General features: G+C 32.5%; 2 protein-coding genes across 26 annotated transcripts in view; one reads left to right on the top strand and one right to left on the bottom strand.

Annotated features, from left to right (window-relative positions):
* The window catches only part of LOC125779365 (uncharacterized), a 168,122-nt gene extending 157,933 nt beyond the window's left edge, over positions 1-10,189 (top strand). The window contains exon 2 of one of the 2 annotated variants that reach the window (XR_007423266.1): positions 10,061-10,186. The gene's annotated coding sequence lies outside the window, so the exon portion shown is untranslated. Of the gene's footprint in view, positions 1-10,060 lie in introns of both variants that reach the window. The other variant, XM_049460696.1, reaches the window with a different exon arrangement.
* LOC105226621 (plasma membrane calcium-transporting ATPase 3) overlaps positions 1-13,352 on the bottom strand; it is a 529,385-nt gene that overhangs the window by 367,004 nt on the left and 149,029 nt on the right. The window lies entirely within an intron of this gene.

The following is a 13,352-nucleotide window of genomic DNA, read 5'->3' as shown; positions in this document are numbered from 1 at the left end:
ATAAATGAATCAGCTGTTTTGAAACGAAATTTACACCCACTACTGATATACAAAGTATGTTCACAGTTAAGTGTTTGAAAAGTATCAACTAACGAACTACCAGATTAACAAGTTCGGTCTGAATACCCCTTATATAAAGTGTAATGTCCCTGGCGTATTTCGTAATTGATATCTCGCGCTTTTAGGAGTTTTTAACAATACAATTATATGGAGGGTGAGCGGGACTAACATCTGTTTTCATCCGCACAGTCGGTAGGAGTTCTCATAATATTTCCCCTAGGCAAAGTTGTTCTAGCTTAAATGGTTTAGAAGGTATGTACGATGTGACGAAGTTATTAGAGAACGGAGCCAAGCTTACTTAAAAAAATATTAAAATATTTTTCCCGCTGGTGCCGCTTGCTACTGCGATTCTCTGTGGGAAATCACTGTTATAATTATCTTATATCTTAATTTAGTGCTTAGATACAATATAACACTTTATAGGTTTTCGGCTAATAGTGTTTTGTGGACCTGGCCATGGTTCGATTATGCTCATCTACTAACTCGTAATTTTTTGTACTAAGAAACTCGCATACCAAGTTTCATAAAGATATCTCAATTTTTACTCAGGTTACAACTCACTTACACCCGGATCTCAGCTTTCCTCGTCATCCTGATCATTTATGTATGTATAACCCTATATCTATCTCGCTTTGTTTCAGATGATACGTATAGTACAACCGTTAGGCAAGCAAAACTATTATACTCTGTATCCACAGGTTGCAATAGTGTATAAATGAAAACAAAAAAGCATTCGAGCATAGGGAGTACTGTTCAGAAATATTACTCAGGCACAAGACGGCTGAACAAAAGTGTAACCATGTTAACATAGTATGTTGCATGCGTTTGCATAGAGAAAACATATGTGTATCAAGCAACATAACTAGCTTGAAAATAAGAGCAGGAAATTTAAACTGGCCTTTAAATAAAAAACTCAAAATACAGCCTTAGCAACGAGTTCAGCTTTACTATACAGAGCGGTTATATGTAAAGTCAATTTAGATATATGGTATTCAACTGTAGGGTAGGACCTGTGCAATTAACGTTGACATAATTAAAAGTTATTAATACTTTTTTAATGTCTATCTAATCTAGTCGAGTCCAATTTTTTTAATGATGCTAATTTTTTACATCTAACGTCATAAATGGGAAATATGGTAAATCGTCACGTCGACATAATAGACATACATATATGTTAATTTACATATTAATCAATTCGACGAAAGCTTTAAGGAATTAATTACTCGTTTTTACTGTGAACATTATTGTCCTAACGGTGTTTAGATATTGTATTTTTTAATTTCTTAGGAAAAAAAACTGAAATTACTAAACCAAACTTTATAGTTGAGAGCGGTTTTTATTGTTTTTGCTGCTTGCTTTTGAAAGTCGGCCCATGCGCTTTAAGCAATAATTTCAGTGGCCACAAAATACTTCGAATATCTTCTGAATTTACTTTAGATTCTTATTGATATAAGTAAGACATTGCAGCAACATGTTTTGAAAGTAACTGCATGACAAACTGCAGCTTTGTTATTCAGTTATACAGAGCCAAAAGTAGTGCATTTTCGTTTTCTAATCCTTTTGAATCTTTAAACGTTATGCTATTAACAGTAGATCTGAGAATGCTCATTAAGTCCGGAACAGCTTCAGAAGTTTCAGAACGTTTAGAAGGTCGGATATACTTTATCCAGGGGCCCTGACACTAAATTGCCGAACCTTAATAGCGTATCTAGAGTCCTTGTAGAGGGTGTAGAAAGGTAGCGAAATTTACCCCAAATTTCCAATGCCAGGATGATGCGAACCAGTTTTTAAGAGATATGGTTTTTGTACGAAATATTTTGGCTTTCTACGTATATTATATATTTTAGACCTAATGTGTTATCTTCTTGTTACTAAAGTAAGAAACCCGCTTACAAGAAAAGCCCGTTTATAAAAAACAATTTTGAAACACCTTGGACCACTTAAGTATTCTCATCTAAATAAGACCGCTTAAAAGAAAAACCGCTTACAAGAAATTTTTTCCTCTCACGAAATTTATCTGCCCATACAAAAAAAAACTCTTAAAAAAAAATAATTTTCAAAACTTTGTGCTGGCAATGTTATATCTTAAATGTATTAAAATTTGTATCTGGCAACGCTAAAATTTGCTTCACAGCTGTTTTTAAAAAAAAAAATAATCGAAAAAGCAAGAAATAAAAATGGAAAAAATTAAAAGAAACTCTTTGCCAATTAAAACAAAAATCAAAATTGCGGAAGAAGCAAAAAGCGGCAAAGCCTGAAGCGAAATCTCCAAAAAATATAATATTGCAAGCAGCACGATTTCGAAAATTTTGAAACAATCGAAAGAACTCAGTGAAAAGAGCTATACCTGCCGCAACTTAGAGCAAAAGAGGACGTGCACATCAAAATATGAAGCGCTAAACAAATCAATGTTCATTTGGTTCAGGCAAATCATGGAGGCAAACGCTCATGTAACCGGCCCATTGATCTTTGAAAAAGCGCAGCAAATTGCAATCAAATTAGGCATCCTTGATTTTAAGTCTAGCCCAGGCTGGCTGCAAAGACTGAAGAAAAACGAAAATGTGCGTTTCAAAAAACATCACGGCGAAGCTGCTTCCGCGAATAATCAATCGGCTTTAAACTTCAAGCAAAATGTTCTTCCAGTGTTACTACAGAAGTATTCATTAGAAGATATTTCTAACGCCGACGAGACAGTTCTATTTTATAAAGCTTTTCCGACTGGTTCATATGTTGCGGGAAGCCAAGCCGTAAGTGGACTTAACGGGGCATCTCGACAGGATAGAATATATAGAATACTAGCTGTCAAACGAATTGCTATTACCATTGCCAAATCTGTATGTGGGCATTTGCTATCATGATAGAATCATTAGCGCAAAGGCGTAGGGTAGGTAGGTTCGAGCTGATGTAGCGCATGCTTTGAGCTCTTGAAAACTTTATTTTATCATTTGCGAAATGCCATCGGAAATAAAACTTTCGTCGGTATACATGTACAGAAATACATATACGTAAATGAGAGATAGGTAGCTTTAATCTTTTATGTGGAAAATAAAAAAAGGAATAAGATCCTTTTGTTTACAAATGTATTTCTGGGAAAAAGAAAATAATAACAAAGGATAAAGATCCTTTTTTACAAATGTATTTCTAAGAAAAATAAGATAATAAGCAAAGGAGAAAGATCCTTTTTTTACAAATGTACTTCTGGGAAAAATAAGAATTCATATTTTTGGACTATTATATAATAATTGCGGCATAAATTTTATATACCAACTGAAATAATAAATTTAAAATACGCAATAATATTTTGATTTATGCTTGTATAAGTTTATTAAATTTAAGACTTCGCTCATTCCCAACCCAATTTGCATAATTTTTCTGTAAATTAACAATATTAAACTAAATATTAATTTTTTGAAAAAATGTTATTTTGAACATGTACTTTATTTTTATAATATAACACAACCGTCTTAATACTCGCTCTTCTAAATTTCATATTGCCAAATTGAAAATGCCGTCGGCATATGTGCAAATGAGATATGTTGCCTCTTCAAAATTTTCATAGAAATGAAAACTGCGCTGTCAAACTGCTGAAGTGACAGCTTTTAGCTTACTATACATGGCAAACTAGATAGTATTCTATATCTAGTAAGCTATGAGCAACGTGGAGTCTCCACAGGCTATGTGCACGGCAATGCAGCTAGTATTCTATAAATTCTATCGTGTCGAGATGCCCCGTAAGACATCAAAAGAGAGAATCTTTCTAACCAATGCGACTGGTACAGACAAATATGCGTATGCCATCGGAAAATATAAAAACCCAAGGTGTTTTCAAGGAAAGATCATTCCTATCCCATATAAATTTAACAGAAAAGCGTTGATGACTAGTTGCATCAGGAGAGAAATTATAAAAGAGTTTGATGATAAACTGGCAGCAAAAAATAAAAAGGTTCTACTCCTTATTGATAACGCTTCATGCCACAATTTGGATTTTACACCAAAAAGCATTGAAATTGTATTTTTACCACCGTGTACTACAGGTATAATTCAACCTTTGACCAAGCTTTGCTATACCACCATTTGCCACTTTTAAGTTTCATGTCTTTTTATTTGTTATAGGTATTATTCAGTCTTTCAAATCACATTATAGAAAGTGTCTAGTTCGCGAACAAATACTAGCAGTAGAAGGTGGATTTATAGCTAATTTTGTAAAAAGCGTTAATATTTGGAGAGTCTTGTACATTGTCAAGCGCACTAGGTGGCTCGTGACTTCTCAAACAATAAGAAATTGTTTTAAAAAAGCCAGAATTTACGAAGGAATCCCTGTAATGGACTCAAATGATGATACTACTTCAGAGAATATTTATTGTGAAACCGAAAGCTGTGACTCAAATGATGATTTTTGCGAGATTCAAGACAATAACTCTTGTTTCTAAAATTTAGCTGATTTGGAAAGGGAGAACTGTTTTGGGGCTGTAAACGAAAATGATATAATAGACGAAATACTAGGAGAATGGAGATATTATTATAGGAGACTCTGCAGAAAGCGCAGTGCCACCTAGCAGAGAGGAAGCGCTACAAGCCTTGTTTGTATTGAAGCAATATTTAAATGATGATGATAACTTAGTAAATATTGAGAAAATTATCTTTAATGAACGTGACAAATCTCTTGTTCCAAAAAAAAAATAAATGACTTCTTTTCAAAGTCAAAAAAATGATAAATTTATATGTACATAAACAAAACATGCAATATTTATTATAAAAAGCAACTGTCGCAAAGTGCAAACTTTTTAAGTTCCTATACATGCAATATGAATTTAAAGTTTTGTTAATTTTCGTTGATGTTGATTGTTTTTTATTTTTAATAAAAATATTGAATGAAATAAATGAAATCAAATAAAAGATTTGTTTTCGTGCAACATAACGCGATGTACGGTTATAAGAAGTTTGTGCATGAAATTTGTAAGATATAAGAAAAATGTTAGTGGCATTTTCAAAGTTTCTTATATGCGGACGATACTGTATTTTGAATTTTATTAACATGTTGTCTTTAATCCATATTATAGATATGCTATTATAGTCGTAAAGGAATCCATTCACTTTTAGAGAAAATGTGCAAATTAAAAAATAGTGACTAACAATTCATTGCTGAGAGAAAAAAACATCACATACCATCATGGTAGAAGTGTTTTTGATATATAAAAATATATATCCTAAATAATTTTTATAAGAATGTAAAAATTTGAAAAAAAAACAAAGTAAAGAAATTGAAAGACCAGAGCTGATCTATTTGAAATACACAAGTAAGGATTTGTAGCGAATTAATGGTTATATCTAAAGTTTAACTTTCATTATTAAGTACTTTCTTTGAGTTTATATTTTATAAAAATATATATAGTTTATGAATTTCTAGTTGTAGGATTATAAATATTTTCGTATTGTTATCGATGGGATTATCATTCTTAGTGTCAACAAATCACACGTACACCTAACGCATTTATTCTATGTAAACTGTAAATACGGCTATCACAAAAAAAAACTTGAATAAAATGATGTATAAATATGTTTTTGGCAATCAAGTATTGAAAGTATAAGTGCTTTTGTATGCAAATCTATAAATTATTTACGCAACACATTAAGGGGTTAGGGGCACGAAAAAATGAGAATTTTCAGTATTTTTTTTTTTTGCTATTAAATCGTGTTATTTTACAAAAGTAGTAATATGGCATTTTTAGAGAATGTATTGACATGAAGTCACGAAAATTTCAAAAAAAAAAAATTAATTTCCAAACTTATAGTTGTTTGTGTTGACCCTGTTCTAAAAAAGGTAGTTGCGGTGACAACCATAAGTCCTTGGAGATTCATCTAAAATCAATCGGACAAAAAATATTAGTTTTATAAATAAGGTGATGGAAGGACTTTGTTTTTTTTTTCAAAAATTAACAAAATCAAGAGTAAATTGGTCTTAAAAAATCGAAATTTTTGGAAAAACAAAAATCCTTCGATCAGGCCCGAATTTATTATGTATTTTAAAAACTGTATAAATTTCATTTAAATCTACTGAGCGGTTTTCGAGTTACAGTTGTCACCGATTCAAAAAACATAGTTTTGAGAAAAACGAGTTTAAAGTTTCACTCTAGCGCTGTGAAGTGCCCGAGCTCTCTTTGTTATCTGTCGAATAATTCAAAAACTAATTATCGGATCAACCCCTTAAATGAAGCTAACAAAAAGACAAGACATCATGGAAGCCGTATTGATAATAGAAAATATTATATGTGCATACATAAAACTCAAAACTGTTTTTAAGATTTAAATAGTAAGAGAACATTATTTAGAAACAATCTTAGTAAAAAATATGTGGCTACCAATCGCGTTTTCAAAAACCTGACTGTAGCAATAATCATTTGCAAGGGAACTTTCTACATTTCAGCAAAATTAGAACTAGAAATTTGTTTGAGTTCAAGACAAGTTAGGAAAGCTAACTCAAAATACTACTTATATAATTACAAAATTAAACATACTATAACTATTTTTCAGTTTTACTATCGCTTCTTCTAATATGAAACTATTCAAAATCGAACATGTTCGTTGCTGCCAAAGCACGGACAACAATATTATATATAAATCTTTTATATATTTCAATGTTAAATAAGATAAGAAATAATCTAGCTATTGTAATCATACAGTCCACTACTAATAGATATCTATGTTCAAATATATTGAACATACGTAAATAAACACATAAAATATATGCATTGATATGCAGCATACAAACATATACATATGAGGCACGTATGCATTAATAAGTGATACGCATGCACTCAAGAAATACATGCTAAACATATTTACTTAGGTTTGGGCAATTGATTACAAATCAGTGGTCGGCATGAGAGGATCTGTCACTGTGTTGGTGAGCACGAAAAAATAGTAGCCCAGTGAGAAATTGGAATTAAATTAAGCAATTTTTATTATTAATTAATAGTATAATGAAAATTAACAAATTGTCTTTTGAGGATATATTCCCTATTATCTTTAAAAGACTTGGAACATAAAGGCATTGCGTGGCATCAAAGGCATTTAGAATCATAAAATATTTCTCGCAGGGCATATTTCGTTTTGCGCTATGGTCTTGCGTGATGTTAATTCGTTGATGGCTCGACAACGACTGAACGATAGAGCGTAAGCGTACGTGTGAAGTTAGTTTGCAAAATTTTGCTATGAAATGCCGACCACTGTTACAAATGCACATGTGCACTTGAAAACAACCCAAACCAAGCAATATAAATTATACTTGTATAACAGCACACACATACACACATGTATTGTATTGTATAGTTGAAAACAACCCCATGTGGTGTGCTGTAAATATATATGTATATATTTAATTAGATAAGTTAGACTTCTAAAATAGTATATAAGGTTTACAAATTTAATAATAAAATTAGAATGAAATATTCTCAGCTCGACTAAAGACTTTTTTGAAATCCCCCCACCAGCGGTAAGGTAGACAAAAATCTTTGTTGAGTTTAACAAATTTGATCTTACAAATCAAACAGTTTGATATATAATTCAAACAGAAACATTGTAAACTCAATTTAAAATTATTTTTCGCCCCAAACCAAACATTCCATATTTGTATTACTCAGTTCGGTTTCTGCATTGCTAGATTTCAAAAAAACAATCGTTCGTATAAATTCTCTCATTATGAGACAACTGGAATATTACAATAACAGCGAATTTTGTATTTCTTTAAAAAGTTTTTACTTATGCACTAATACCTATTTTGTCACCTTCAAAGTAATCACCCCCAGATATATCGCACTTCTGCCAGCGTTTTGGTTTTCCAATCTTCAATGTACTTAAAAAATATTTTTTCGTGATCTTGTTTAGCTCCTCCTTCGATGCAGTTTTATTCTCTTAATAAAGCTATGATCATTGGCCACTTTAGTTTTGGGTACAAAAAATCACAGCGTTAGGTGTGCCAAATATTTTTGTCGACCCTTTGAGAACATTTTATACCACCGAAAAGCGTTTTTTTATCCAAGGTAGCTTCACCATACGCCACAGTCAACATTCGGAATCCGTCCGCGCACTTAATTTTGTTTTTCTCTCAAAATTTTATACAGATCTTTAAACAATTTTTTGGAATTCGAATTCGAAGGCGAATCAAAGCGCGTTCAATCAAAACCGTTGACGAAAAACAAAGCCAACGAAAATTCAAAATTCACAATACTTTTTAAATACTTTTAGATTAAAAAATCGGTGTAAGTTAATATACTATATTATAGAGAGTTGAATGTGGAGTTATAACAAAAATAAAAATAATATGAAATACTTTTCGCATATAGACACCTAAAACCCAAAACAACGTACCACCAAAAACTCGAGATTTTTTTATTTAATAAAAAAATAAATATAAAAAAAATAACTTTCTGCTATGTGTATAAATGATTCAATCTGAGTAATTTTTATCTGATATCATTTTTCCTTCTCATGTTAAATAAATATATAAATAGATTGTTATGTTAAGTCATTCGATAATTAGCAAAGGATTCTCGTGCGTTTTTTTCTCAAAACTATGTTTTTCGAACTGGTTACTAGCAGAAAGCCGCTCAGTAGATTTCAATGAAACGTATGCTTTTTTTAATAAACAATTTTTTTTTCAAACTTCCCTGAAGCCGAGTCAAAACCTTATTTAAAATTGTTTTTTTTTTTTTTAAGAGGCTATACCAGTGTGACCCATTAAAAATTAGGCGATTTTAATGAATTTTTTAAAAGAAAGTACTCTATAGAATGTTTCGAAGTTCTTTAGACATAATAATGTATACTTTCAGTTATACTTTAAATATTTTTTCCATAAATTAACGAAGTTATATGCTGCCTTCAGAAGTGCCATTTCCTATCTAATGACCTACGATTTTGGGAAAACATCAAAAATTAACAAAATGATGTAGTTTTTTTTAAGTAAAAAAAGATCGTTTATTTTAAACAATCAAAAAGATTGTAGATCATTGTATAGTAAATATATTCAGGAATACTCAATTTTGTAAAACATATTTTCAAGAAAAACGCGTTTAAATTTTCAACTATCCTACTTATAACGGGTGATTTTTTTGAGGTTAGGATTTTCATGCATTAGTATTTGACAGATCACGTGGGATTTCAGACATGGTGTCAAAGAGAAAGATGCTCAGTATGCTTTGACATTTCATCATGAATAGACTTACTAACGAGCAACGCTTGCAAATCATTGAATTTTATTACCAAAATCAGTGTTCGGTTCGAAATGTGTTTATCGACAAATTTTGTTCAGCGATGAGGCTCATTTCTGGTTGAATGGCTACGTAAATAAGCAAAATTGCCGCATTTGGGGTGAAGAGCAACCAGAAGCCGTTCAAGAACTGCCCATGCATCCCGAAAAATGCACTGTTTGGTGTGGTTTGTACGCTGGTGGAATCATTGGACCGTATTTTTTCAAAGATGCTGTTGGACGCAACGTTACGGTGAATGGCGATCGCTATCGTTCGATGCTAACAAACTTTTTGTTGCCAAAAATGGAAGAACTGAACTTGGTTGACATGTGGTTTCAACAAGATGGCGCTACATGCCACACAGCTCGCGATTCTATGGCCATTTTGAGGGAAAACTTCGGACAACAATTCATCTCAAGAAATGGACCCGTAAGTTGGCCACCAAGATCATGCGATTTAACGCCTTTAGACTATTTTTTGTGGGGCTACGTCAAGTCTAAAGTCTACAGAAATAAGCCAGCAACTATTCCAGCTTTGGAAGACAACATTTCCGAAGAAATTCGGGCTATTCCGGCCGAAATGCTCGAAAAAGTTGCCCAAAATTGGACTTTCCGAATGGACCACCTAAGACGCAGCCGCGGTCAACATTTAAATGAAATTATCTTCAAAAAGTAAATGTCATGAACCAATCTAACGTTTCAAATAAAGAACCGATGAGATTTTGCAAATTTTATGCGTTTTTTTTTTAAAAAAAGTTATCAAGCTCTTAAAAAATCACCCTTTACATACGAGCGGTCGCTCTTTAGAACGCTGCCATTCAAAAATTATTCAAGATACGACCTTGCCGATTATCGAAAAAGAAAAAAACAAATCGATTTTTTGAAATTATGGCACTGGTATAGCCTTTTAATGCCTCTGATTACACCTAACCGCTAATGAAAGAGATGTTCCGTTACATTGCATTTTAGGTGACAATATACTTACATACGCTGTCGTAAACATGCATGATATATACAGTTACTCACAAAAATGAGTATACACAGTAATTCGTAAAATAAATACACAAATTATGGAAAATTTAGTGGATGTATTTGAATTTTTTTGATGCACATTTGGAAATTAAAATCTTAATAACTATAATTCTACATAAAATAACTTTAATATTAACCAAAATTAACCAAATTCTTAAACAAAAAACTAATTGTACTGATAAAATTGGGTCACAAAATTAAGTATACATCTGCATTTTATATGTTACATCTCTGGATATCTTTTTACAGTTATGTGATCATGCGGACATTTAAATACGTTTTAAAGTTTTTGTCGTGTATTATCGTTAGATACGCAATTTATTGTATTTTGTGCATTATTTTCGCCATGGCTGGTACTAGAAAGGAGACAACTATGGAAATAAGGGAATTTGTGATTAAATTGTGCTGTGAAGGTAAATCGTACAGACAAATTGGTGAAATTATTGGTAGACCTCTTTGCACAGTCCAAAAAATTATAAATAAATGGAGATATGAAGGAACATTGCGAAATTCCGGTGGGAGAGGTAGAAAAAAAATTTTGACTGAGGTTGATGAGCGTAATATTTTACGTAAAGTGGAATAAACCCAAAGATAAGTGTTCCTAAATTAACGGTTGAAGTGTCAAAAATAATACGTAAATAAACAAATATCAACTGAAACAGTTCGTCGTGTTCTTCGCAAAAAGAATTTGCATGGTCGGATAGCACGTAAAAAGCCATTTATCTCGGGTGTAAATAAGAAAAAACGGCTTGAATTCGCGGAAGCTCACGTTGATAAGCCTTTAAGTTTCTGGGAAAGTGTAATGTTCACTGACGAAACAAAGATTACCATTTAGGGATCTGATGGACGACAAATTGTGTGGAGAAAGCCAAACACGGAGCTAAAAAGTAAAAATTTAGTTGGGACAGTGAAACATGGCGGTGGTTCAGTTAAGCTGTGGGGGTCTATGGGAGCTAGTGGAGTGGCCACCATTCAATTTATTGAATGCAACATGACCAAGGAGATTTATTTGAATACACTGAAGTCAAATTTACGTTCAAGCATGGAGAAAATAAAGCTTCCGTCAGTGTTTTGGTTCCAGCAAGACAACGATCCAAAGCACACAGCGATGTTAGTTAAAGAATGGTTGCTTTATAATGCTCCAAAACAGCTTAAAACTCCCCCACAATCACCTGATATGAACCCCACAGAACACTTATGGGGAGAACTAAAATCTGAGCTGAAAAAATCCAGTCCCCGTACCAAAGAACTAAAAAAGGAGATTATCAGGATATGGGGCGAAATATCACCTAATTTTACAAAAAACTGGTAGAATCGATGCCTAGACGGATACAAGCTGTAATAGATGCAGCAGGTGGACCCACAGCCTATTAAATTAAAGAAAAACAAAAGTTAGTTGGATAAAATTGTTATTTTCCATGGAGTGTATACTCAATTTTGTGACCCGAATTTGTCAATAATTATAGTTTTTTGTTTAAGTTTTTGCTTAATGTTAAATAAATGAATTAATTTATGTTCAAATATAGTCGACAAGAGTTCAATCTTTATATGTGCATCAAAAAAATTCAAATATATTCACTAAATTTTCCATAGTTTGTGTATTTATTTTACGAACTTCTGTGTATACTCATTTTTGTGAGTAACTGTACGTGGGTGATCCAAAAATTATTATTTAGTCCCTGTTTTCAGCCAAATAGGTCTAACGTTTCCAAAGATTTTAGAGAAACGGAAATATATACACCTTCTCTTCTCCTTTGTTGACGATCGTCAAAAATTTGTTTAACGAGGTTCAACGTACTCGTACGTTGGCTTTCAATAGTCCATGTCCAGGTGTCTCTAAAACTACAACCACAGTGCATAGCGTGAATTGTGTGTACTTCATCCGGCGAAGGCGAAGACTGTCCTACTTGGAGATAGGGCTTTTCTATGTCGAATTAATGGATCGTTTTCCTTTTTCCATTAATATTTTTAAATATTTTTCGGAACGTCCACGTAAATTGTCAACATAAAAATTTTCAGCCCTACCGAAATTAGGACAAGATTGTTCCATAAATAATACGCACTAACTACTAACATTCTAAATAATTATACTGTTACTTGTTTCAACTGAAAACTGTTGGGAATAATTGTATTTTTTCCCGAAAAGTTCAAAGTTGTCTGAATACTAAAATCCAATTGTGCACGTTCAGTACATATATACACAATAGGGGTATTCTCTTGCTCTTGCAAGGGCACGAGAGTAAAATTGTAGAATCTAGTGATATATGAACGGCTGATTCGGTCAATGTATTGTAAATGACTATTGTGAATTGGCGCACCTTTTGCATTCATTCTTAACAATTTAAATAGAAATTATAAAATCTATTTAAAATTTACCTTCCTCAACAATTTCACGCCAAAATAAGTCTTTAAGTGAAATGACAGCTAGCACAGGGTTGCAATTATATTTTCACGTGTCATTGCACGAAAATAAACACGGGTTTTGGTCTGACATATTTTACAGCCATTGCACACAATTTTCTGCGTATGTTTGTTGTTATGCCCTTGCAACAAGTGGAAGGGTTTTGCAAGATCAAGAGAATCCCTCTAATATAACAATAAACGGAACGGAACAAAGTTAGAAATTCTCTATAAAATGTGCTAAGTATATTAAGTTAAATAGAGACAACTGACATTGTTAAGTAAAGTACAAATTGTAACCGACCCATAATGCATTAGGCTTTCATTATTTCCCCCAAGTTGCTTTTTTTGTAAACGCGTAAAAAAGAATCCAACAATAAACAAGTCCTTTATCTTCAGTGTAAATCGCGGTTGAAGTTAAGCATCAAATGTACTGTATTGATACGAGGTGTGTTCAAAAAGTATCGCGAATTTTGAATTTTCGCGGGTTACGTATATTCGAATTTCGAATTTTTTGTGGCGTTATGTTGGTACTCATGTCTCTCACTTATGCCGACAAGCTTGGCCATTTTGAATGTTCATTTAATTGTTGACAGCTACTTTTCTTGCATGTGTT

This window comes from Bactrocera dorsalis, chromosome 6, assembly GCF_023373825.1.
Source record: "Bactrocera dorsalis isolate Fly_Bdor chromosome 6, ASM2337382v1, whole genome shotgun sequence".
NCBI lineage: Eukaryota > Metazoa > Arthropoda > Insecta > Diptera > Tephritidae > Bactrocera > Bactrocera dorsalis.
This window is presented reverse-complemented; position numbering and strand designations above follow the sequence as displayed.